This window comes from Artemia franciscana, chromosome 1 (genome assembly GCF_032884065.1).
Source record: "Artemia franciscana chromosome 1, ASM3288406v1, whole genome shotgun sequence".
Taxonomy (NCBI): domain Eukaryota; kingdom Metazoa; phylum Arthropoda; class Branchiopoda; order Anostraca; family Artemiidae; genus Artemia; species Artemia franciscana.
In genome coordinates, this window is record NC_088863.1 from 70,163,192 (window position 1) to 70,187,205 (window position 24,014).

Genomic DNA, 24,014 nt, shown 5'->3' on the forward strand with positions numbered 1-24,014 from the left:
TACATTTTTTTTATTTAATATAAATTTCTTACAAAAGAAAGAAACACATATTATTTAAAATCAAAATTGACAAAAATATCCCCCTCCCCCTGGATGGGCTGGCCAGGTACTAGAACCTTCTCTGGGCCGACACCAGGTGCAGCAATGGTACTAAAAAATTAATACTGAATTGGATATTGTTGTTTGAAAATAAAATCAATAAAAATGGTTAACAAACACAAAATATAACAAATACAGTTATAAGAGTTAAAAAAACAGAAACAAAAGACTTCAGCATCAACTCTGCCCATAGACTAAACTAAACGGAACAATAAGTTATGCATATGCATATATTTTTTATATATTTTTTTATATAGGTAAACAATATAATAGACTGTTCTAAAACCTCCTTCTCTCCTTTCCATTCTCAATTCATATGGAAGAAAATAATGAAATGTTTAAATTATTTTGTCCAGACCAAAAGGTTATCTAAATTTACACATTCATCTTGTTCCGAAGTCAGATAGTGTCCATATGACAGCACCATCAAACCGACCTCACATGCTTAGACCTTATCATATATATCTGACATGACAATTTCTTCAATTTTAACTGTCTAATGTTTTTTTCAAGAGAGAATTTACAAAGATTGCATACAACAAGAAGAATGAGACTCTGAGCTTGCTCGAAGACTAGCCCAACTTAATTGTGGCACTGTGGAAGTACCAGTTGAGTTTCAACCGCTAAAAAGTAGCAACAGTTAGAAGGGGTAGCAGCCAAGATCCTATGCGTAGTAACATCTGTTCATTTTAAGTTTGATGTGAGTATTCATTTTTATTTTACTCATTTTAGGTTTTAATATGATTGATGTGATTAGTTATTTTAATTTCTTTGGTTTTGGGCTTCAGTTATTCTTTGGCATTAATTTCTGGTTGTTTTAAGTATGAAATATAGGATTTTATTTCTGTTCGTCTTAGGTTTTAATATGGCTCTTTACTTTTCTTTGAACAACTTCTATTCAGTATTTTGTTTCTATTCATGAACTGTTTTATTTATTCATTAACCGTTTATTGTGTATAGGCTAAGTGACTCTTAGGATCAGCAGTGTCATAGCAACGGCTAAATGTATTGAGGTAAAAATTAAATGGATTTTGATGAGAGGTATTTTCGATTGACCAAAAGGCGAACCATTAATACCACTGCTTTGGCTAGTACTAGTGTCATTACTATTATTACTACTATTAATAATAGTAATACTGCTGTGACTGCTGCTACAACTATGTATAAGATTAGGTGGCGGAAATTCTCTGAAAATTTTGAGGAAGAAAGTGAAGTGAATCCATACACACCGTCAGTATGCAGATTGTCAAACGACACATCAACAATATCTTAGGAAAAGTTTTGTGTGTGAAGTTCAAACTTACAGGGTTTGTTGTGAACATTCCAAAGAAATTATTTGCATCCTGATCCTACTGCTTCTTCTCGTATTATTACTACCGCTACCATTATTATTACTTCTAATACTACTATTGCAACTAGGGCCAAGGATATTGCTATTAATTTTACTGATACTACTACTACTATTACTTCAGGTGCTTTTACTAATATTACTAAAGTTAAGGGTGTTAGGCAAAAAATTTGGGGAATATTAAAACAGTATTATACTAAATCAGGACAAAATATGCCCACACAGGTTGTCAAAAGGCCATTTCAGCAATGCTTCGAAAACGATTGATAGTATTAAGTTGAAACTGTCAGTGTGTGCTGAAGGGGATGGTTATATGAAACCAAAAGTGCTTCGCGCATGCTACAAATAATGCTCCAGCTGCAGCTACGACTGTTAATACTACGCAAGCTAAGGGTATTAAGGTGAAGCTTTCAGGGAACATTTATGTGGATGTTGAAATAAATAAAAACGAAGTAAGAGTATGTAGATTTTAAAAATTGTGATACAGAAATATTTCAAAGACAGGATACATAATTAAGTCAGAAGATGAAAGGTCAGTCTTGGCGGATTTTCAACTAGCAAGAACACACTATATGTATATTATAATGCTACCACTACAGTTACCATAACTAATGACACTAAGGGTGTTAAGGTGACTCTATTCAATTTAATTCAATTTATTCAAATAAAGAAAAGTAAAACATAACACAAATAATAATTAGGATCCGAGAAACGAGCTTGCTGAGGACCATAACAACAAGAAACTGAAAATGAAGAAACAAAAGAAAAGAAAGAAAAAACACGGGTAATTAAAGCAAATTGAATACAAATTTAGAGAAGTATAATATCAAAGCTTTGTACATTGTTTTACAATGTGCCAAAACTTGTGGATAGCTCGACACTTAAGGTTATTATATTCCATTGAAGTATATATTAATAGATTTGGGATTGCTAGGCCAAACTAGAGATACACATTGGGACAGTGAAGGAACGGTTGGATGAACGAAGACAAAGGCCTTCAGAGTTATTACTTTTAAAATAATATAGTAATTGGAGAGGAAGATTTTAATGTTAAGCAGAGTATGCAAGGGATGAATTTAATTTCTTATGATTTATTCGAAAGGGATAATACGAAAATCGGAGTACAAGTCCTGTGTGGGCTATAGTCGGGGCAGTTGAAAGACTGCTTTAACAGGACGGTTTTCGGAAGATTTTTATTTATTGGTAGCTGAAGGATAAGTGTTGCCCCAAACAGATCTTCAGTAAGAGATATATAGGTAAATAAAAGAGTAATAAAGGTATCAAGGATATCGGGATTAAGAAAATAATAAGCACGATTAATCATACTTACCTGGATTATATGTGGACACCAAGAAACTTTGCAACTTCAACCGGCAGGAGGAGATTGATACAATATTTTAGGCCAAGTGCTTGCTGATCTTTATTTTTTTTTTTAAGGGGTTCGAAATAATTAAACCTTAAGCCGCTGATAAAAAGTTTATATCGCCAGCAAAAAGTACTGGGACCACTGGTGGACCCAGGTGTGTAACTAAATCATTAATATAAAGGAGAAAAAGTATTGGACCAAGAACAGATCCCTTTGTGATGCCCCAACCATGTAAAAGGTCTTAGAAAAATCCAGAAATAATCCCAATACAGTATTTTTAAGGTCAATTGGGGAACGTATAAACTTTGTGGCGTCGATTAGTGCATAAGCAGTTGAAAATTTGGAACAAAAGCCTTATTGATGAGGAGAAATCAATGAATCTAAATGGTGAATCCCAAATAAAAAGGGAGAAAGATGTCGAAACATAATTTTCTCGAGCACTTTAGATATAACTGGGAGAAGTGAAATTAGAAGATAATTACTTATCTCTGACGGATCACCTTTTTTTTTATCAATCGGGATAACAATTGCTGATTTAAATATTTCTGGGAAGACTCCATTCAATTCATAGACAGGCTTGCTATGTGTACAATGGGTTCACAAACATAGGAATATATGATCCTAAGAAGCTAATTCCTTATGCCAAATAAATCAGGTGTACTGCTATTAGAGAGAGATTCCATAACTTGAAGCACCTCTTTACTATCTGTTGGAGAGAAAAACATGGATCTGGGATTCTTGCTAGGATGTACTGAATGGGAGGGGAAACAGGAGCTAGCATTTGGAACATTGGAGAAATAATTATTGAAAGCATCCAGTACTGAAATTGGGTCAATGATTCTGCCACTGATGTCCATAAGATTAATAGGTACAGATCTTGAATTCCTTTTTTTTAAGAATTAATTTATTGTGGACAAATTTTTTTGCAAGTGCCATTTGTAGTGAGAGATTTTCGAATAATAATAATTTTTTTTGCTTCAAGGACAAGTTAGGTATATAGCTTTTTGTATTTTATATAATTATTTGGGTCAATAGGTCAATGCTGGCTTTGCAAGCTATTTTATATTGGTCATTTCTACAGTATGAAGAGATTATTAGGCTATTGGATGTCCAGGGGCTTATATCGGTAGTTTTTCGGTTCGGTTTACAGACTCTCGCTGTGCATAAGCATTTGTGGCTGAATTAACATCCTGACAATCCAAAATCTTGGATTAGTCAAAGAATTTTAAGCGATCCGTTAATCGGTTCATATTCACTGTATTATATATTCTATTAGTTGAGGTAAATGTTTGAAAGAAGGTACCAACATCGTTATTATTATTAAATTTAGCATATTACAATTGAAGTTCCCAAAAACTATTGCCTTCTTTTGTGGTAAATTAATAAAACTTGATATTAAACCAACTCTTAATATTTACTTAATATTTACTTGATATTAAACTCTTAATATTAAACCAACATAGACTCCAAGAGCATAAATATTCCTGAACACCAGAGCATAGATATTAAACAGTAGCGAGACTTCTTATACTCTTCAGTAACGATTTTTGGGACACATCAGTCGAACATCTTTCTTCATGACTCCCCTTTCTTTATGCTGGGGTAGCAACTGAAGCTATTGTCGTGATTCAAAGGGAAAGATCCCTTTCCGCGTGCTTTGATGTGTCCCATTTCTGGACCAAATTTTCGCTACTGTTTAATATATACTGTACTTTAATACCAAGCTAATGACTCGGGGCTATTTGAGAGTATTTAAAACCAATGTTTTTATAGAGCACTTTAACTTGGAGTACTGAAGTTCTTAACACTAGACCAATCATATGATGTCACACAACGGGTAGTTGAAGACAATGGTCCTCTGGAGGACTTTACATCAGAGCACTGTAGTCCTTAACACTAAGCGAGTCAGGTAAGATTACATAAATGGTCCCTGAGGCCAACGGTTCTCTGGGGTGGATAAAATTGGAGGACTGAAGTCCTTAACGCTAAGGCAATCATATATTGTCATACAAAGGGTAGTTGAAGGCTTTTTATGCACATGCAAAGGTTATGCAAGGGTATTTGAAATCACAAATTCTTAAAATTATTGTAAATTGAACTACGGGAGTCCCTGATTCTAAGCCAGTCAAATAAGATCATTTGAAGGATAGTTGGAGTCAATGTTTTTCTGAAGTACAGAAACTTTATTTGATGAAAAATCATCTAACAGATTACAACAGAAAGGTGTTGGAAATGATGGTGGTTTATAAGACAATGAAGAAATAAAAGAGCTCTCGTCAACACTTATGTCTGCGATTATTGAATAAATGTACCTATTATTTATAGGTTGTGAGAATAAAGATTCAAAGTCTAATAGCCTGGTGAATTTTAGACTTGACCAGATGTAAAGAGAAATACCACCAGAGGACGCGGTTAATTTTCTTTCAATATGAAAAGCTTGAAATACAGTCATGAAAAATTCATTTGTATCATCAATTTTTGAAAGCCATGTCTCCTTTATTCCAATTACGTCGAAAGGGCTATAATCGTTAATTAAAATTAAATCTTTATAATTAGCCCACTTATCCCATATGATTCTGATGTTAAAGCAAACTAAATCTACCTTGCAAGGGCAAAGTGAGGTGTTGCGGTAGTGTTGCGAGATCCAACTTTTGGTTTTGCTTCCTCGCTTTAATTACACGCTGAAGTTGTTAATCTGAAAGGATCTTAAAATAAATACTAGGTACACTAAATCGCAAAAGCTGCAAACCCCCTCATTGCAACAAGAAAAAGTTGCAAACACACCATCGCTGAACATGATTATAGCCTAACCGCCGATTTTTACTGAAAAGTGCCCTATATGTCTTACCACTGGAATCAAAATGGTCTTACCATCAAATACACCGGAAGCAAAAATAGGCACACCAGCTAGCAAAAGTTGCAAACCCCTCATTGCCGAAGATGATTATGAGCTAAGAGCTGACTGTTGCTTAAAAATCCCCTATATGTCTCACAATTGGTATCGGCCTATTCTAGGTTTCAGTGTGTACCTTCCTCCTGAAGTTGCCAACCCATTTGAACTTTCAAACTAGTATATCTCATAAAGGATTTTTTCTACCATGAAATGAATGAAATATACTCTGATCAGCTCATCAGGAGCTACCGACTGCTGTCGAAAAATAAAAAGTATGTGTGTCTTAGTTCAAAAGTTGACTTGTTTGCCGTAGGCCATGTTTCAAACGTAATCACTCAGAAAGAAGAAATGGATAAAACCAAATCTCTTTAGCAATGAGAGAACTTTTAAATTTTAAGAGGCACATCTGATACCATTTCTGAATCGGCCTATTTTTTGTTTAAGTGTTTACCTTACTACTGAAGTTGTCAACCCCTTTGAACCTTTAAACTGGTATATCTCATGATTGAACTTGTCTACGAGAAAATGGATGACATATACTTTGATCAGCTCATCAAGAGCTACACACTTAGTGGTCAATTACCCATATCTCTGCAGTTAAATGGCCCATTTCAGGAAGTAAAAAAATAAACAGCATTAAAGTTCAAATTTGTGCAAAACTGGAAGCTTGATCATGCCGCAATGCACTACTATCAACAAATGTGTGATAATATTTTGGAAAAGTGTAAAGTCCTCTTTTCGCTACTAATGCCCAACTGTAGCTTCTCGGCTGCAGAGCAGAAACTTCGGTGGAACATTTATTCTGCTTCAATATGCCACGTAGTTCGATGTGCAGAGTAAGCTGCAATACCTTCTCGAAAAGTTTGCGCAAACATAGAAATTTGAAGATGGTCCTCAAACTCTAATTTGACTTGAACATGCTAATCTTCGAAGATTTGGTTTCATCTATGGTGCTAAAATGTTAGGCCCCAATCTGGACAGTTCTTCATTTTGAAAAACCATACCGACCGTTTATTTGCCATAACTTTATCTAAATAACTTCAAGGACCATAATGCCTTTCCATGACGAAAGTAAAACAGTTCAAAATAGGGATAAAACCTTTCTGTTGACAGTGAACAGATATAAAATTTAGCTGGATATTTCGAACACATATACAGTGTTCATCATCAGCAGTAAAACATTTTTACTGCTGATGATGAACACTGACATGTGTTCGAAATATCCAGCTAAATTTTATATCTGTTCACAGTCAATAAAAAGGTTTCATCCCTATTTTGAACTGTTTAACTTTATCTAGGTATCGCAGAGACTTAAGCAAAGAATTTAGCAAAAAGAATGACTCCAATCCTAAACTACTCTGGAGAAACTTGCTGAAGCCAAGAGAATCATCCTCTAAAGCTCACTTCATAGCCAAAGAGGACTGGAGTACTTACTTTGCAGATGAGTTTGAAAGGCTAGTAGTAGTAGAAGTCGTAATAGTCAGGGTTATCATGTATGAGGAGGGAGGGGGAGGCCCCTCGAAATGTTTTTGGTTACTCGGAAAAAAAAGTCGGTAAAATTCGCTTCACGATTCTTCTGACACCGCTAAAATTCTTTGTTCAGTTCAATATAGACCATAAAAATACTGACATATCATCTATGTCATATAGATGTTTGTCATATCATCTATTCATATAGAATCTATTCATCTATATGACATCTATGTCATATAGATGTTGTCATATCATCTATGTCATATAGATATACATATCATCGATGTTTCGAACTTGGTCGGTAAATGCAGCAGTTTCTCCGACTCCTTCAGGGATTTTACTGATAATGACGTATTTTTCCATTCAGTTCAATAAACAACATTAAAAAAGTGACACATTATATGCAAAAATTTAAATCTCGGTTGGTGAATGCAGCGGTTTTACCAACTTGTGCAGTGATTTACATATTATATCCAAAAAAGATATTATGCTAATTATTGACAAAAACAGTCGATAAAAATGACCCACCAGTCGGTAAAATCTCTTGTCCCCCACCCCAAAAAAAAATATTTTAGATAGTAACGTTTCTAATAGTAGTATTATTAGTAAAAGTAGTAGTATTAGTATTAGTAGTAGTAGTAGTAGTAGTAGTAGTAGTAGTAGTAGTAGTAGTAGCAGTAGTCGTTTGAAATATTGTCTTTTTGGTTCATCAATCATCTCCTACATCTTTTCTTGAAAGTTAAAATTAATATATTCAGTCATTCCTGAGTTATACACTTTTGACAGCCTGTATACCCGTAACGTGTTTTGATTTAGCCTAAAGCTCCCCTTAACATTCTCAAAAAGGTTCACCTGACTGCCATTTTACTATTTGGTAAATATAGGTAAAACATTCATACTTTTCTCAAAAAAATTAATTAATCAATTACATTAATTCTCAATACCATTAAAAAAAAAAAATCTTCTAAGCTAAGTAGAGAGCAAAGTTGAAACTTAAAACGACCAAAAATTAATGCTTCATGGTCAATATAGCACAGATTGATAAAAATAGTGCAAATAAACCAACTGATATATTCCTATCTTCGTATGATTATAGTAAACTAGCAATTCACCAAAAACTCAAATAACATAAGAGTTTGGGTACAGGAAAAGCAGACACTTTTGAAAAAAATTAAGTAATTTAGGACTGTTGCTTTTTTTCATTTAAATTGTATTCACTTCTGTAGATTGAGTTCAGTCTAAGCATATATCTCCTTTTTGTTTTGAAAATAAATTACAGGATTACTATACAGCTCAATTACTTTACGGTTGTTAAAATAATATTAATTCTTATGCTTAAAGTTTAATATAATTCGAATTGTAACCTGAGGGCTACTGATATCACAGGTGGTGTGAGAATATGAAATATATTTTTGTTTGCTTATGTTAGATTACGCACTCACTTTTGACTAGTTAATCAACATTCCTGAAAAAAAATGCCCGTTACAGATTTGACCATTTAATGTCCTAATCCTTGGTCAAATTTTCTAACCAGTGAACTACGAACTTTATTAAACTAATTTAAACTATTCACTTTTGAGGGACCATAATTTTGTAATTTACAGTCCTTTTTTATGGAATATGGAGGTTTAACTTTGCTAAAAAGTGGCTATATTGCGATTTTTACCGGATGACCAATCTAATTTTTTTTTCGAATAAGCCATTAAACATTTCTCTATGACACTATGGTATCCCGTTAGGCCTAGTAGAAAAATAAGGACATATCAATGCTGTTAATTACCCTGTAAGAGGTTTTTAACTATACTGATGCCAATGGTGCAATTTTATTTTGACATGACGCCATTTTGGAGGGTTTTCAATCTTTTTCAAAATCACCACAAATTTGATTTTCGCAATAAACTTTTATCTTTAGAATTTATCAAAACAATTGTTATCGCTCATGAATCATTATCATATACAAACTAATGCTTTTAATTACCCTGTACAAGGCTTTTAACAATACTGATTCCAACGGCACAATTTTATTTTGATCTGACGCCATCTTGAAGAGTTTTAGGTTTTTTTCAAATTGACCATAATTTTTTTTGCAACAAACTTTTGCTTTTAAAACTAATCAAAATAATTGTTATAGTTCCTAAATCATAGTCGTATACAAATTTATTCTCATTAGGCAGTTTTTTTCAAACCACATTTTTCAACTTTTGGTTACAATTGACTGTTGTTTGCTCTTTACTGGGTTGCAGCTACTGCTGTCAGGCTTGTACCATGACTGAGGAACCTCAATACAATGTGCCTGTATGAGGAACATTGCATGGGAGGCTTCCCTAGTTTCAGAATGGGTGATACTACAACAATAAAGAAGCTATTCGGGACTATACCTCTTACAATGATCGTTTGAAAAAACAGCGATACACTTTCAAGAAGTTGTTCACTGCCATAGAGTAATTGCTGGTCACATATTCCATCGAAACGTCCCGAGAACTTTTTCTTCCCCTTTTTCAGGCATTCAATGATAATGCTTCTACTCACAACCATACTATCCTTTGGTAGTTTTAAGTATTTCATTCAGTTCATTTCGATAACAATTCTGTAGCACTGTATCGAGGCATTCAAACTCATCTGCAAAGTAAGTACTCCAGTCCTCTTTGGCTATGAAGTGAGCTTTAGAGGATGATTCTCTTGGCTTCAGCAAGTTTCTCCAGAGTAGTTTAGGATTGGAGTCATTCTTTTTGCTAAATTCTTTGCTTAAGTCTCTGCGATACCTAGATAAAGTTGAACAGTTCAAAATAGGGATGAAACCTTTTTATTGACTGTGAACAGATATAAAATTTAGCTGGATATTTTGAACACATATCAGTGTTCATCATCAGCAGTAAAAATGTTTTACTGCTGATGATGAACACTGTATATGTGTTCGAAATATCCAGCTAAATTTTATATCTGTTCACTGTCAACAGAAAGGTTTTATCCCTATTTTGAACTGTTTTATTTTCGTCATGGAAAGGCATTATGGTCCTTGAAGTTATTTAGATAAAGTTATGGCAAATAAACGGTCGGTATGGTTTTTCAAAATGAAGAACTGTCCAGATTGGGGCCTACCATTTTAGCACCATAGATGAAACCAAATCTTCGAAGATTAGCATGTTCAAGTCAAATTAGAGTTTGAGGACCATCTTCAAATTTCTATGTTCGCGCAAACTTTTCGAGAAGATATTGCAGCTTACTCTGCACATCGAACTACGTGGCATATTGAAGCAGAATAAATGTTCCACCGAAGTTTCTGCTCTGCAGCCGAGATGCTACAGTTGGGCATTAGTAGCGAAAAGAGGACTTTACCCTTTTCCAAAATATTATCACACATTTGTTGATAGTACTGGATTGCGGCATGATCAAGCTTCCAGTTTTGCACAAATTTGAACTTTAATGCTGTTTATTTTTTTACTTCCTGAAATGGGCCATTTAACTGCAGAGATATGGGTAATTGACCACTAAGTGTGTTATCGACTGTGACTGATAGATTCTGCACATCAATTGACGTCACAGCATGGCCAAGATTAGAAACAGATCCACTATTATGACAATTAGTGAAGTTTTGATCTTTGTTCAGATTTTTGTAACCATCTGGCAATATTGCGAGAGCTACTTGTGTTCTTGGATTATCAGAATCAGTGAAGTCACAATTAAAATCGCCAATAATTAAATAGTCATGACCCAACTGCTTTATTCTCGACACGTACTTGGCAAGTTTCCCAGAGGATAGGTTGAATTTTCTCTCTAATGTTTTATTCGTATAGTTCCTAGGAAGGTACGTACAGACTAAAACAAGCCCGCATACTTCAACTGCAATAAAAATTTCATGCTGTTCAAAAAGTTTCGAGGTAAGGTTGTCTTTAATTATAACAGCGATGCCTCCAGAAGGCTTGAAGAGACCAACCTCAATGTAATTGTGTTGCGAGAGCAACACTTTGGTTTTGTCGTGTGTTTTTTTCCTAGCACCCCGATTTCAGCTTATTCCTAGAAAGTGGCAAGGGTCTGATCTTTGCATTTTTAAGGAAAGTGTGGACCTTAGATCGGATTGATCAATATGACTTTGCATTTTGGAAAGCTTCGTAAAACTCTTGCCTGTGGCTAAAAAGGATAATTTTTGCTTGTCCTTGAGCCAGAGCCTATAGTATGTGAAGTGAAGTTAAGTTTCATAGTCTACGTCAGAGAAAACTATCTGAAGCTGTTCAGTCAAGCTTTCGTTTCATTAAACCATGTTTCTTCTTTCAAGTGGAAAGCTTCGTTCTAGCAGGCAGTCACCAGTTTCAAATTAAAGACGGACTAAAATCTATAAGTTAAAATGTATGCACCAGTTACCCGGCCCCATAGCTAATATATTTACCTTGAGTGATAAATAGAAAAATTTACAGAAACAAAAAGAGGACTGAGAGTGCTGCCATCTATTGTTTCTACCCATTTCTGCTTTTGATTTCAGCTGAGTTTATCATTCAGTTTTTCGCACTTGGGATTGCGTTAGTGAAATGATATCAGATATACCTCTTAAACTTTAAAAGTTCTCTTATTGCTACAAAAATTAGAGTTTATCCTTTGCTCCTTTCTAAGTGAATTAAGTTAGAAACTTGGCCTACGGCAAAAAAGTCAAGTTTTGAACTAAGACAGTTATATTTTTCTCACTGGCAGTCGATAGCTCTTGATGAGCTGATCAAAGTATATGTCATCCATTTTCTGGTAGACAAGTTCAATCATGAGATATACCAGTTTAATGGTTCAAAGGGGTTGACAACTTCAGTAGTAAGGTAAACACTTAAACAAAAAATAGGCCGATTCAGAAATGGTATCAGATGTGCCTTTTAAACTTTAAAAGTTCTCTCATTGCTAAAGAGATTTGATTTTATCCATTTCTTCTTTCTGAGTGATTACGTTTGAAACATGGCCTACGGCAAACAAGTCAACTTTTGAACTAAGACACACATACTTTTTATTTTTCGACAGCAGTCGGTAGCTCCTGATGAGCTGATCAAAGTATATTTCATTCATTTCATGGTAGAAAAAATCCCTTATGAGATATACTAGTTTGAAAGTTCAAATGGGTTGGCAACTTCAGGAGGAAGGTATACACTGAAACCTAGAATAGGCCGATACCAATTGTGAGACATATAGGGGATTTTTAAGCAACAGTCAGCTCTTAGCTCATAATCATCTTCGGCAATGAGGGGTTTGCAACTTGTGCTAGCTGGTGTGTCTATTTTTGCTTCCGGTGTATTTGATGGTAAGACCATTTTGATTCCAGTGGTAAGACATATAGGGCACTTTTCAGTAAAAATCGGCGGTTAGGCTATAATCATGTTCAGCGATGGTGTGTTTGCAACTTTTTCTTGTTGCAATGAGGGGGTTTGCAGCTTTTGCGATTTAGTGTACCTAGTATTTATTTTAAGATCCCTTCAGATTAACAACTTCAGCGTGTAATTAAAGCGAGGAAGCAAAACCAAAAGTTGGATCTCGCAACACTACCGCAACACCTCACTTTGCCCTTGCAAGGTAGATCTAGTTTGCTTTAACATCAGAATCATATGGGATAAGTGGGCTAATTATAAAGATTTAATTTTAATTAACGATTATAGCCCTTTCGACGTAATTGGAATAAAGGAGACAAAAATTGATGATACAAATGAATTTTTCATGACTGTATTTCAAGCTTTTCATATTGAAAGAAAGTTAACCGCGTCCTCTGGTGGTATTTCTCTTTACATCTGGTCCTGTCTAAAATTCACCAGGCTATTAGACTTTGAATCTTTATTCTCACAACCTATAAATAATAGGTACATTTATTCAATAATCGCAGACATAAGTGTTGACGAGAGCTCTTTTATTTCTTCATTGTTTTATAAACCACCATCATTTCCAACACCTTTCTGTTGTAATCTGTTTGATGATTTTTCATCAAATAAAGTTTCTGTACTTCAGAAAAACATTGACTCCAACTATCCTTCAAATGATCTTATTTGACTGGCTTAGAATCAGGGACTCCCGTAGTTCAATTTACAATAATTTTAAGAATCTGTGATTTCAAATACCCTTGCGTAACCTTTGCATGTGCATAAAAAGCCTTCAACTACCCTTTGTATGACAACACATGATTGCCTTAGCGTTAAGGACTTCAGTCCTCCAATTTTATCCACCCCAGAGAACCGTTGGCCTCAGGGACCATTTATGTAATCTTACCTGACTCGCTTAGTGTTAAGGACTACAGTGCTCTGATGTAAAGTCCTCCAGAGGACCATTGTCTTCAACTACCCGTTGTGTGACATCATATGATTGGTCTAGTGTTAAGAACTTCAGTACTCCAAGTTAAAGTGCTCTATAAAAACATTGGTTTTAAATACTCTCAAATAGCCCCGAGTCATTAGCTTGGTATTAAAGTACAGTATATATTAAACAGTAGCGAAAATTTGGTCCAGAAATGGGACACATCAAAGCACGCGGAAAGGGAACTTTCCCTTTGAATCACGACAATAGCTTCAGTTGCTACCCCAGCATAAAGAAAGGGGAGTCATGAAGAAAGATGTTCGACTGATGTGTCCCAAAAATCGTTACTGAAGAGTATAAGAAGTCTCGCTACTGTTTAATATCTATGCTCTGGTGTTCAGGAATATTTATGCTCTTGGAGTCTATGTTGGTTTAATATTAAGAGTTTAATATCAAGTAAATATTAAGTAAATATTAAGAGTTGGTTTAATATCAAGTAAAGTCTTATTAATTTACCACAAAAGAAGGCAATAGTTTTTGGGAACTTCAATTGTAATATGCTAAATTTAACAATAATAACGATGTTGGTACCTTCTTTCAAACATTTACCTCAACTAATAGAATATATAATACAGTGAATATGAACCGATTAACGGATCGCTTAAAATTCTTTGACTAATCCAAGATTTTGGATTGTCAGGATGTTAATTCAGCCACAAATGCTTATGCACAGCGAGAGTCTGTAAATCGAACCGAAAAACTACCGATATAAGCCCCTGGACATCCAATAGCCTAATAATCTCTTCATACTGTAGAAATGACCAATATAAAATAGCTTGCAAAGCCAGCATTGACCTATTGACCCAAATAATTATATAAAATACAAAAAGCTATATACCTAACTTGTCCTTGAAGCAAAAAAAATTATTATTATTCAAAAATCTCTCACTACAAATGGCACTTGCAAAAAAATTTGTCCACAATAAATTAATTCTTAAAAAAAAGGAATTCAAGATCTGTACCTATTAATCTTATGGACATCAGTGGCAGAATCATTGACCCAATTTCAGTACTGGATGCTTTCAATAATTATTACTCCAATGTTCCAAATGCTAGCTCCTGTTCCCCCTCCCATTCAGTACATCCTAGCAGGAATCCCAGATCCATGTTTTTCTCTCCAACAGATAGTAAAGAGGTGCTTCAAGTTATGGAATCTCTCTCTAATAGCAGTACACCTGATTTATTTGGCATAAGGAATTAGCTTCTTAGGATCATATATTCCTATGTTTGTGAACCCATTGTACACATAGCAAGCCTGTCTATGAATTGAATGGAGTCTTCCCAGAAATATTTAAATCAGCAATTGTTATCCCGATTGATAAAAAAAAGGTGATCCGTCAGAGATAAGTAATTATCTTCTAATTTCACTTCTCCCAGTTATATCTAAAGTGCTAGAGAAAATTATGTTCCGACATCTTTCTCCCTTTTTATTTGGGATTCACCATTTAGATTCATTGATTTCTCCTCATCAATAAGGCTTTTGTTCCAAATTTTCAACTGCTTATGCACTAATCGACGCCACAAAGTTTATACGTTCCCCAATTGACCTTAAAAATACTGTATTGGGATTATTTCTGGATTTTTCTAAGACCTTTTACATGGTTGGGGCATCACGAAGGGATCTGTTCTTGGTCCAATACTTTTTCTCCTTTATATTAATGATTTAGTTACACACCTGGGTCCACCAGTGGTCCCAGTACTTTTTGCTGGCGATAGAAACTTTTTCATCACCGGCCCTAATCTACCATCCATCGTCACCTCTACTAGATAGAATAAGGTACAGGAGTAGTGTCTCGTTAACTGCATGGCCATTAACGGCAAGAAAAGTTAGGTTTAATTAATTCGAGCCCCTTAAAAAAAAAAATAAAGATCAGCAAGCACTTGGCCTAAAATATTGTATCAATCTCCTCCTGCCGGTTGAAGTTGCAAAGTTTCTTGGTGTCCACATATAATCCAGGTAAGTATGATTAATCGTGCTTATTATTTTCTTCCTCCCGATATCCTTGATACCTTTATTACTCTTTTATTTACCTATATATCTCATACTGAAGATCTGTTTGGGGCAACACTTATCCTTCAGCTACCAATAAATAAAAATCTTCCGAAAACCGTCCTGTTAAAGCAGTCTTTCAACTGCCCCGACTATAGCCCACACAGGACTTGTACTCCGATTTTCGTATTATCCCTTTCGAATAAATCATAAGAAATTAAATTCATCCCTTGCATACTCTGCTTAACATTAAAATCTTCCTCTCCAATTACTATATTATTTTAAAAGTAATAACTCTGATGGCCTTTGTCTTCGTTCATCCAACCGTTCCTTCACTGTCCCAAAGTGTATCTCTAGTTTGGCCTAGCAATCCCAAATCTATTAATATATACTTCAATGGAATATAATAACCTTAAGTGTCGAGCTATCCACAAGTTTTCGCACATTGTAAAACAATGTACAAAGCTTTGATATTATACTTGTCTAAATTTGTATTCAATTTGCTTTAATTACCCGTGTTTTTTCTTTCTTTTCTTTTGTTTCTTCATTTTCAGTTTCTTGTTGTTACGGTCCTCAGCAAGCTCGTTTGTCGGATCCTAATTATTATTGGTGTTATGTTTTACTTTTCTTTATTTGAATAAATTGAATTAAATTGAATAGAGTCACCTTAACACCCTTAGTGTCATTAGTTATGGTAACTGTAGTGGTAGCATTATAATATACATATAGTGTGTTCTTGCTAGTTGAAAATCCGCCAAGACTGACCTTTCATCTTCTGACTTAATTATGTATCCTGTCTTTGAAATATTTCTGTATCACAATTTTTAAAATCTACATACTCTTACTTCGTTTTTATTTATTTCAACATCCACATCAATGTTCCCTGAAAGCTTCACCTTAATACCCTTAGCTTGCGTAGTATTAACAGTCGTAGCTGCAGCTGGAGCATTATTTGTAGCATGCGCGAAGCACTTTTGGTTTCTTATAACCATCCCCTTCAGCACACACTGACAGTTTCAACTTAATACTATCAATCGTTTTCGAAGCATTGCTGAAATGGCCTTTTGACAACCTGTATGGGCATATTGTGTCCTGATTTAGTATAATACTGTTTTAATATTCCCCAAATTTTTTGCCTAACACCCTTAACTTTAGTAATATTAGTAAAAGCACCAGAAGTAATAGTAGTATTAGTATCAGTAAAATTAATAGCAATATCCTTGGCCCTAGTTGCAATAGTAGTATTAGAAGTAATAATAATGGTAGCGGTAGTAATAATACGAGAAGAAGCAGTAGGATCAAGATGCAAATAATTTCTTTGGAATGTTCACAACAAACCCTGTAAGTTTGAACTTCACACACAAAACTTTTCCTAAGATATTGTTGATGTGTCGTTTGACAATCTGCATACTGACGGTGTGTATGGATTCACTTCACTTTCTTCCTCAAAATTTTCAGAGAATTTCCGCCACCTAATCTTATACATAGTTGTAGCAGCAGTCACAGTAGTATTACTATTATTAATAGTAGTAATAATAGTAATGACACTAGTACTAGCCAAAGCAGTGGTATTAATGGTTCGCCTTTTGGTCAATCGAAAATACCTCTCATCAAAATCCATTTAATTTTTACCTCAATACATTTAGCCGTTGCTATGACACTGCTGATATATCCCTTTTGATAGATGGTATATTCATATACTTGAAAATTTCATCTTAATGCTCCCAACCTGTCAATTAGTTGTTATATAAGTAGTAGTTGAAATAGTAGTAGTTTAGTAACAATAGTAGTAATAGTAGTAGTAGTATTAGTAGTAGTATTGGTAGTAGTGGTAATAGTAGTAGAAGTAGTAGTAGTAGTAGTAGTAGTGGTTGTAATGGTAGTAGTAGTAGAAGTCGTAATAGTCAGGGTTATCATGTATGAGGAGGGAGGGGGAGGCCCCTCGAAATGTTTTTGGTTACTCGGAAAAAAAGTCGGTAAAATTCGCTTCACGATTCTTCTGACACCGCTAAAATTCTTTGTTCAGTTCAATATAGACCATAAAAATACTGACATATCATCTATGTCATATAGATGTTTGTCATATCATCTATTCATATAGAATCTATTCATCTATATGACATCTATGTCATATAGATGTTGTCATATCATCTATGTCATATAGATATACATATCATCGATGTTTCGAACTTGGTCGGTAAAGGCAGCAGTTTCTCCGACTCCTTCAGGGATTTTACTGATAATGACGTATTTTTCCATTCAGTTAAATAAACAACATTAAAAAAGTGACACATTATATGCAAAAATTTAAATCTCGGTTGGTGAATGCAGCGGTTTTACCAACTCGTGCAGTGATTTACATATTATATCCAAAAAAGATATTATGCTAATTATTGACAAAAACAGTCGATAAAAATGACCCACCAGTCGGTAAAATCTCTTGTCCCCCACCCCCAAAAAAATATTTTAGATAGTAACGTTTCTAATAGTAGTATTATTAGTAAAAGTAGTAGTATTAGTATTAGTAGTAGTAGTAGTAGTAGTAGTAGTAGTAGTAGTAGTAGTAGTAGTAGTAGTAGTAGCAGTAGTCGTTTGAAATATTGTCTTTTTGGTTCATCAATCATCTCCTATATCTTTTCTTGAAAGTTAAAATTAATATATTCAGTCATTCCTGAGTTATACACTTTTGACAGCCTGTATACCCGTAACGTGTTTTGATTTAGCCTAAAGCTCCCCTTAACATTCTCAAAAAGGTTCACCTGACTGCCATTTTACTATTTGGTAAATATAGGTAAAACATACATACTTTTCTCAAAAAAAATTAATTAATCAATTACATTAATTCTCAATACCATTAAAAAAAAAAAAATCTTCTAAGCTAAGTAGAGAGCAAAGTTGAAACTTAAAACGACCAAAAATTAATGCTTCATGGTCAATATAGCACAGATTGATAAAAATAGTGCAAATAAACCAACTGATATATTCCTATCTTCGTATGATTATAGTAAACTAGCAATTCACCAAAAACTCAAATAACATAAGAGTTTGGGTACAGGAAAAGCAGACACTTTTGAAAAAAATTAAGTAATTTAGGACTGTTGCTTTTTTTCATTTAAATTGTATTCACTTCTGCAGATTGAGTTCAGTCTAAGCATATATCTCCTTTTTTTTTTGAAAATAAATTACAGGATTACTATACAGCTCAATTACTTTACGGTTGTTAAAATAATATTAATTCTTATGCTTAAAGTTTAAGATAATTCGAATTGTAACCTGAGGGCTACTGATATCACAGGTGGTGTGAGAATATGAAATATATTTTTGTTTGCTTATGTTAGATTACGCACTCACTTTTGACTAGTTAATCAACATTCCTGAAAAAAAATGCCCGTTACAGATTTGACCATTTAATGTCCTAATTCTTGGTCAAATTTTCTAACCAGTGAGCTACGAACTTTATTAAACTAATTTAAACTATTCACTTTTGAGGGACCATAATTTTGTAATTTACAGTCCTTTTTTATGGAATATGGAGGTTTAACTTTGCTAAAAAGTGGCTATATTGCGATTTTTACCGGATGACCAATCTAATTTTTTTTTCGAATAAGCCATTAAACATTTCTCTATGACACTATGGTAGCCCGTTAGGCCTAGTAGAAAAATAAGGACACATCAATGCTGTTAATTACCCTGTAAGAGGTTTTTAACTATACTGATGCCAATGGTGCAATTTTATTTTGACATGACGCCATTTTGGAGGGTTTTCAATCTTTTTCAAAATCACCACAAATTTGATTTTCGCAATAAACTTTTATCTTTAGAATTTATCAAAACAATTGTTATCGTTCATGAATCATTATCATATACAAACTAATGCTTTTAATTACCCTGTACAAGGCTTTTAACAATACTGATTCCAACGGCACAATTTTATTTTGATCTGACGCCATCTTGAAGAGTTTCAGGTTTTTTTCAAATTGACCATAATTTTTTTTGCAACAAACTTTTGCTTTTAAAACTAATCAAAATAATTGTTATAGTTCCTAAATCATAGTCGTATACAAATTTATTCTCATTAGGCAGTTTTTTTTCAAACCACATTTTTCAACTTTTGGTTACAATTGACTGTTGTTTGCTCTTTACTGGGTTGCAGCTACTGCTGTCAGGCTTGTACCATGACTGAAGCTACCCTAGCCACCATGATAGAAGGCATAAATCATGATTGAAAAAACACACGATACCGATATGCCTGATGCCAATACGTGTGATATCAATACGCCCAATACATATACGTTTGACACCAATACAACCGATACAGATTCGCCCAATACTGCGTACAGTCCTTTCCCCAGGGACTATGGAGGGTAAGACCATCATCAAAACCATAGTTATTGAATCTTAAAACTTTATTGAGGAAAATGGGTCTCCTAAAATCTTGATTGGACGAATCTGGGGGAGGGGTTCTTTTGGGGAGGAGAGTTAGCCATCCTTAAATTTATTTGGTCACATAAAAAGGGCACTAGAAAATTTGTTTTGTTTGAATAGGTCGTTAAACATCTCTCTTTGATGTTCTAGTTACCCCTTGCCCTGCTAGAAGAAAAAAGAAGACACACGAGTGCTACCCATACAAAACCTTATATTATTTGCTGTTCAAGTTGAATCACTGTAATTATCCTAATTATCCTATAGAAGGTTTCCAACCATTCTGATTCCAAGGTCGCACTTTTGACCTCGATCTGAGGCCATTTTAAAAAAGTTTTTAGGCTCTTGTTCGAGATCACCATAAATCTTTTTTTGCACTAAACTTTTAATTTCAAAACGTTTCAAGATGTTTCAAGATGTTTTTCAAGGCATTTAAATTCACAAAGGTTAAGAGCTAACTAAAAGTAGGTTAGTGGAAATATGTTTAGGCACGCTGATATATTTTTTACATTTGACACTAAAAGCTTTAAGGATGCAAGTGCCAAGGTAGGTTTTCCCATTATTTGTCTTGCGTAAAACTGATTTTGTTTCCAAAAACCTTTCTAATGCAATGACAGTCCTTTTCTTTTATGCTGTAAGGGTTTCGAGCAGACACGCTCTTTCTGTTACTGGACTTACGCAAGAATTAAGCCTATTGGTTTGCAGGGTTTTACGTTCTATTACATAAAGGGACATGCATTTGCATTGTTTTACACCTCAATAGCAAAATGATCTGGCTTAAAAAAGTAATTTCTTTTGTTCAAAAATTGCGTTTTATAAGGGACAATCTCGAATAAATGAGACTACAAGATGGATTAAATGCGATTGTGAAAGAAGAGTGAAATAGCCACACTATTGTTCTATTTTTGATAATAGGAACATTTCAAAAAAAAATATTTTCTTTTTTCTTGCTAGGTATTTTAGTTAATTACTGAGCCAATTCTCAAAACCCTCGGTCCAACCTTTGGAGCACCACAAACTTCCCTCCAGGGGGCTTCCAACGTCAATTAATATCATGCTAGCGAATATGGCATCATATCATTTAATATAAAATTTTGAAAAAGAACTTGTGGTCATCAGTGTAGTCACCAGCCCTGAGCCAGGCCAATATTCAGAGAGCCCGATATTCCCCTCCTGGGTCCCCAATGTCATTAAAGTTCATGCTAGTGATCTTTGCCCCCTTTGAATAATTTAGGGTAGGATTTTGAGAAGGAGGTTATGGTCATCAATGTACTCACCAGCCCTGAGCCCCTTTCGCTTGAACCTTTGAAATACCCCGTTTGCCCTTCCGGGGACGACCATTGTCAATAAATTTCAAACTAGCAAAGGTTATCCCATATGAAGTGTTTAACATTGGATTTTGAGAAGGAGATTATGGCCATAAATGTCCTCACCAGCCCTGAGCCCCCTCTTGCCAATCTTTGGATGGCCGTCCCCCTTCAGGGGCCCCATTGTCAAAAAATCCTTGCTAGTGAACTTTTCAAGGACTTAGGTTGCAAGCAGTAAAGAAAACCCAAGCTAGTTTCAAATCCAGTTTTGCTGTCATCTATAGCCAAAGTTTAATAAATGACAACAGTACTTAAAAGGTTAATTCAGACCTAGGCCTTTTGAATATAATGATGATGTCGAAAGATGTGCAAAGTTGTAACGGTAGCACATTACAAAATAAACAATAGAAACTTCTTTTTTTCGAGGTTAAGTTATAAAATATAAATTCACGATACTTTATGATGGATTTAGAGACCATACTTAGGTTTTGAAAAGCTTGAAAATGTTCTTTAAAAAGATAGTCTCTTCTAAAATGCCAAGGAAATGGATTTGTGACAACAATCTTAGAAGTTAGTTCTTACTGCATAGTTCACTTTCAATATAGAAAGGATTGAGAGATAAATAGTCTCCATGAAAGCGAAAACTGGCTTGAATTTTCAGAACTGTATCAAAATGATTAAATTCACTTCTTGAAGTTGGTGTCTTGAAAGCACAACTAAGGGTAGATAGTCATATTACTAATGGTAAGTTACACAGTGCTTTGGTTTTGTCAGCAATTTGAAAGGTAATTGAACAATAAAAAGTTTTCAGAGTTATATAATGCTATATATAATTCTGTATAATTCTATATAAGACTATTTAATTTCTTTTTAAAAAATCGGCGAAGACTAACTTAAGAAACAAAATTATTCCGAGGGAATTAAAGAGCGAAGTTGAAACTTAGAATGAACAAAAGTTATTTGCTTCACAGCCAATGTAACATATATTGATAAAACGTATGCAAATAAACCAATTGCCAATATTTTCCTATGATTGCAGGATTATAAGAAAACTAACACTTTACTGAAAACACAAAACAATGTAAGAGTCTTGGTACATTAAAATCAAACTATTTAAGGACACTTTCACATGTAGGAAAATGAAGCATTTTAGGATTGTTAGGACAGGTAGGAAACACTTTTTCGTATTGCTGGAAATGAAGACCAAACAAACCAAAATAGGAGCCCCGAAAATCCGCTTGTTTCTCTCTATACAGAATGTTTCAAACTTAAATATAGATCATAAAGCTAGTGTAAAGTTCTAATGCTATCAAAGTGGCATCACGTTGCACTTGTCTACAAACAAATCCTTAAATATTATTTTCAGAAGCAAAACCAGATACATCATTTGAATGAGTACAGAAGTCATACCGAATTAAACGAAAAAATTAAAAAAATAAAGCACCAATTGTAAAAGGACCTTTTTTCCCGAAAATTGTTCTTAATTGGTTTGCTTTTACTTTACACAGACTCCTATTTTGTTTTGTTTTTCAGTAGAGCCCTGTTTCTCTATAATCATTCAAACACAAAGAAACACAAATTCTGCTCCAAATTCAGATTGTATGCTATTGACCATTTTAGTTCTAACCGGGAGAGCTATTAAAACTTTAGACTTATTTATATAATTAACCAATAATAAATCTATGTCTAAAAAAGCGATCAAAAAGAGGTTTTAAAGGCCAAATGAAAATGCTACAGCAAGTACAGAAAGCAAATATTTCGAGAGAACAACCACTTCTCAACTTCCGTGCAATCAAAATAATAAGATGAAGAAAAAAAATGCGGAAAATACAACAAAACCAATGAAAAAAACGCCAAAAAATTAAATAAAAGGCCAAAAATTTAAATAGTTAATATCAAATAAATATTAAACAATAAAGTGAGTTATCCGCCAATATCAACAATTTGGATAAAACCCAAACAAAATTGAACTGGCATTGACGTAAAGGGATTTTTTTTCTTATTTCTCAGTTGTTCGTTAGTATCCGTCGTCGGTAGTTCAATTTTGTTTGGATTTTATGCAAATCGCATATATTTGGCAAATAGCTCACTTAATTGTTTCAGCAGAGATTCAGGTGATTTAAGAATAAATTAGTCTTATTTCGGTTTTCTCAAAAGAAAAGCTGATACTTTAGTAATCCCTGAAATAAATGATGAGCCACTTCCCAAATCACATAATCAATTACATCATCAACCCTTTAGGTCTCAAAAGGTATCTGCAAGAAATGCAAATGTTACAATCAGATATTAAATGACCTATTTTTCCAATTCATTCAATTGCTGCTTTGATTGTTTGAGTGAATGGATTTTTTTTTCTTTTATTTTTCAGTTGTTTGTCATTATCCGCTATTGGTAGTGCAACTTTGTTTGGATTATATGCAAATTGCAGATATTGGTGAATAGCTCACTCTATTGTTTGTTAGGTGATTGATTTTTAATTATTTGAATTTTTTTGTCTTTTATTGAATTTATTTAATGTTTTAAGCGTTTTTTTCGTTGGTTTTGTTGTACTTTCTGTGTTTTTTGTTTTTTCTTGATCTTATTATTTTGTTCGCGCAGAAAAAGAGAGGCAGTTGTCATCTCGAAATATTCGGTTTCTATATTTTCTTCAGTATTTTTATTTGGCCTTTAAAATCTCCAGTTATGATCGTTTTCTTTCTTTATGCTATGTCTACTAGAAAAAAAAAAATCCAAAAACGTAATCCAATTAATTTGGTTTATCAAAAATGAAGAAAAATGTTTATGAATGAATGAATTAAATAAAAGCG

General features: G+C 34.0%; 1 long non-coding RNA gene across 1 annotated transcript in view; it reads left to right on the top strand.

Annotated features, from left to right (window-relative positions):
* Positions 1 to 23,666, top strand: part of LOC136041372 (uncharacterized) — a 32,551-nt gene extending 8,885 nt beyond the window's left edge. Inside the window, exons 3-4 of the long non-coding RNA XR_010621019.1 lie at positions 613 to 799; positions 23,576 to 23,666. This is a non-coding gene — a long non-coding RNA (uncharacterized LOC136041372). The remainder of the gene's footprint in view (positions 1 to 612; positions 800 to 23,575) is intronic.
* Positions 23,667 to 24,014: the final 348 nt, after the last annotated feature.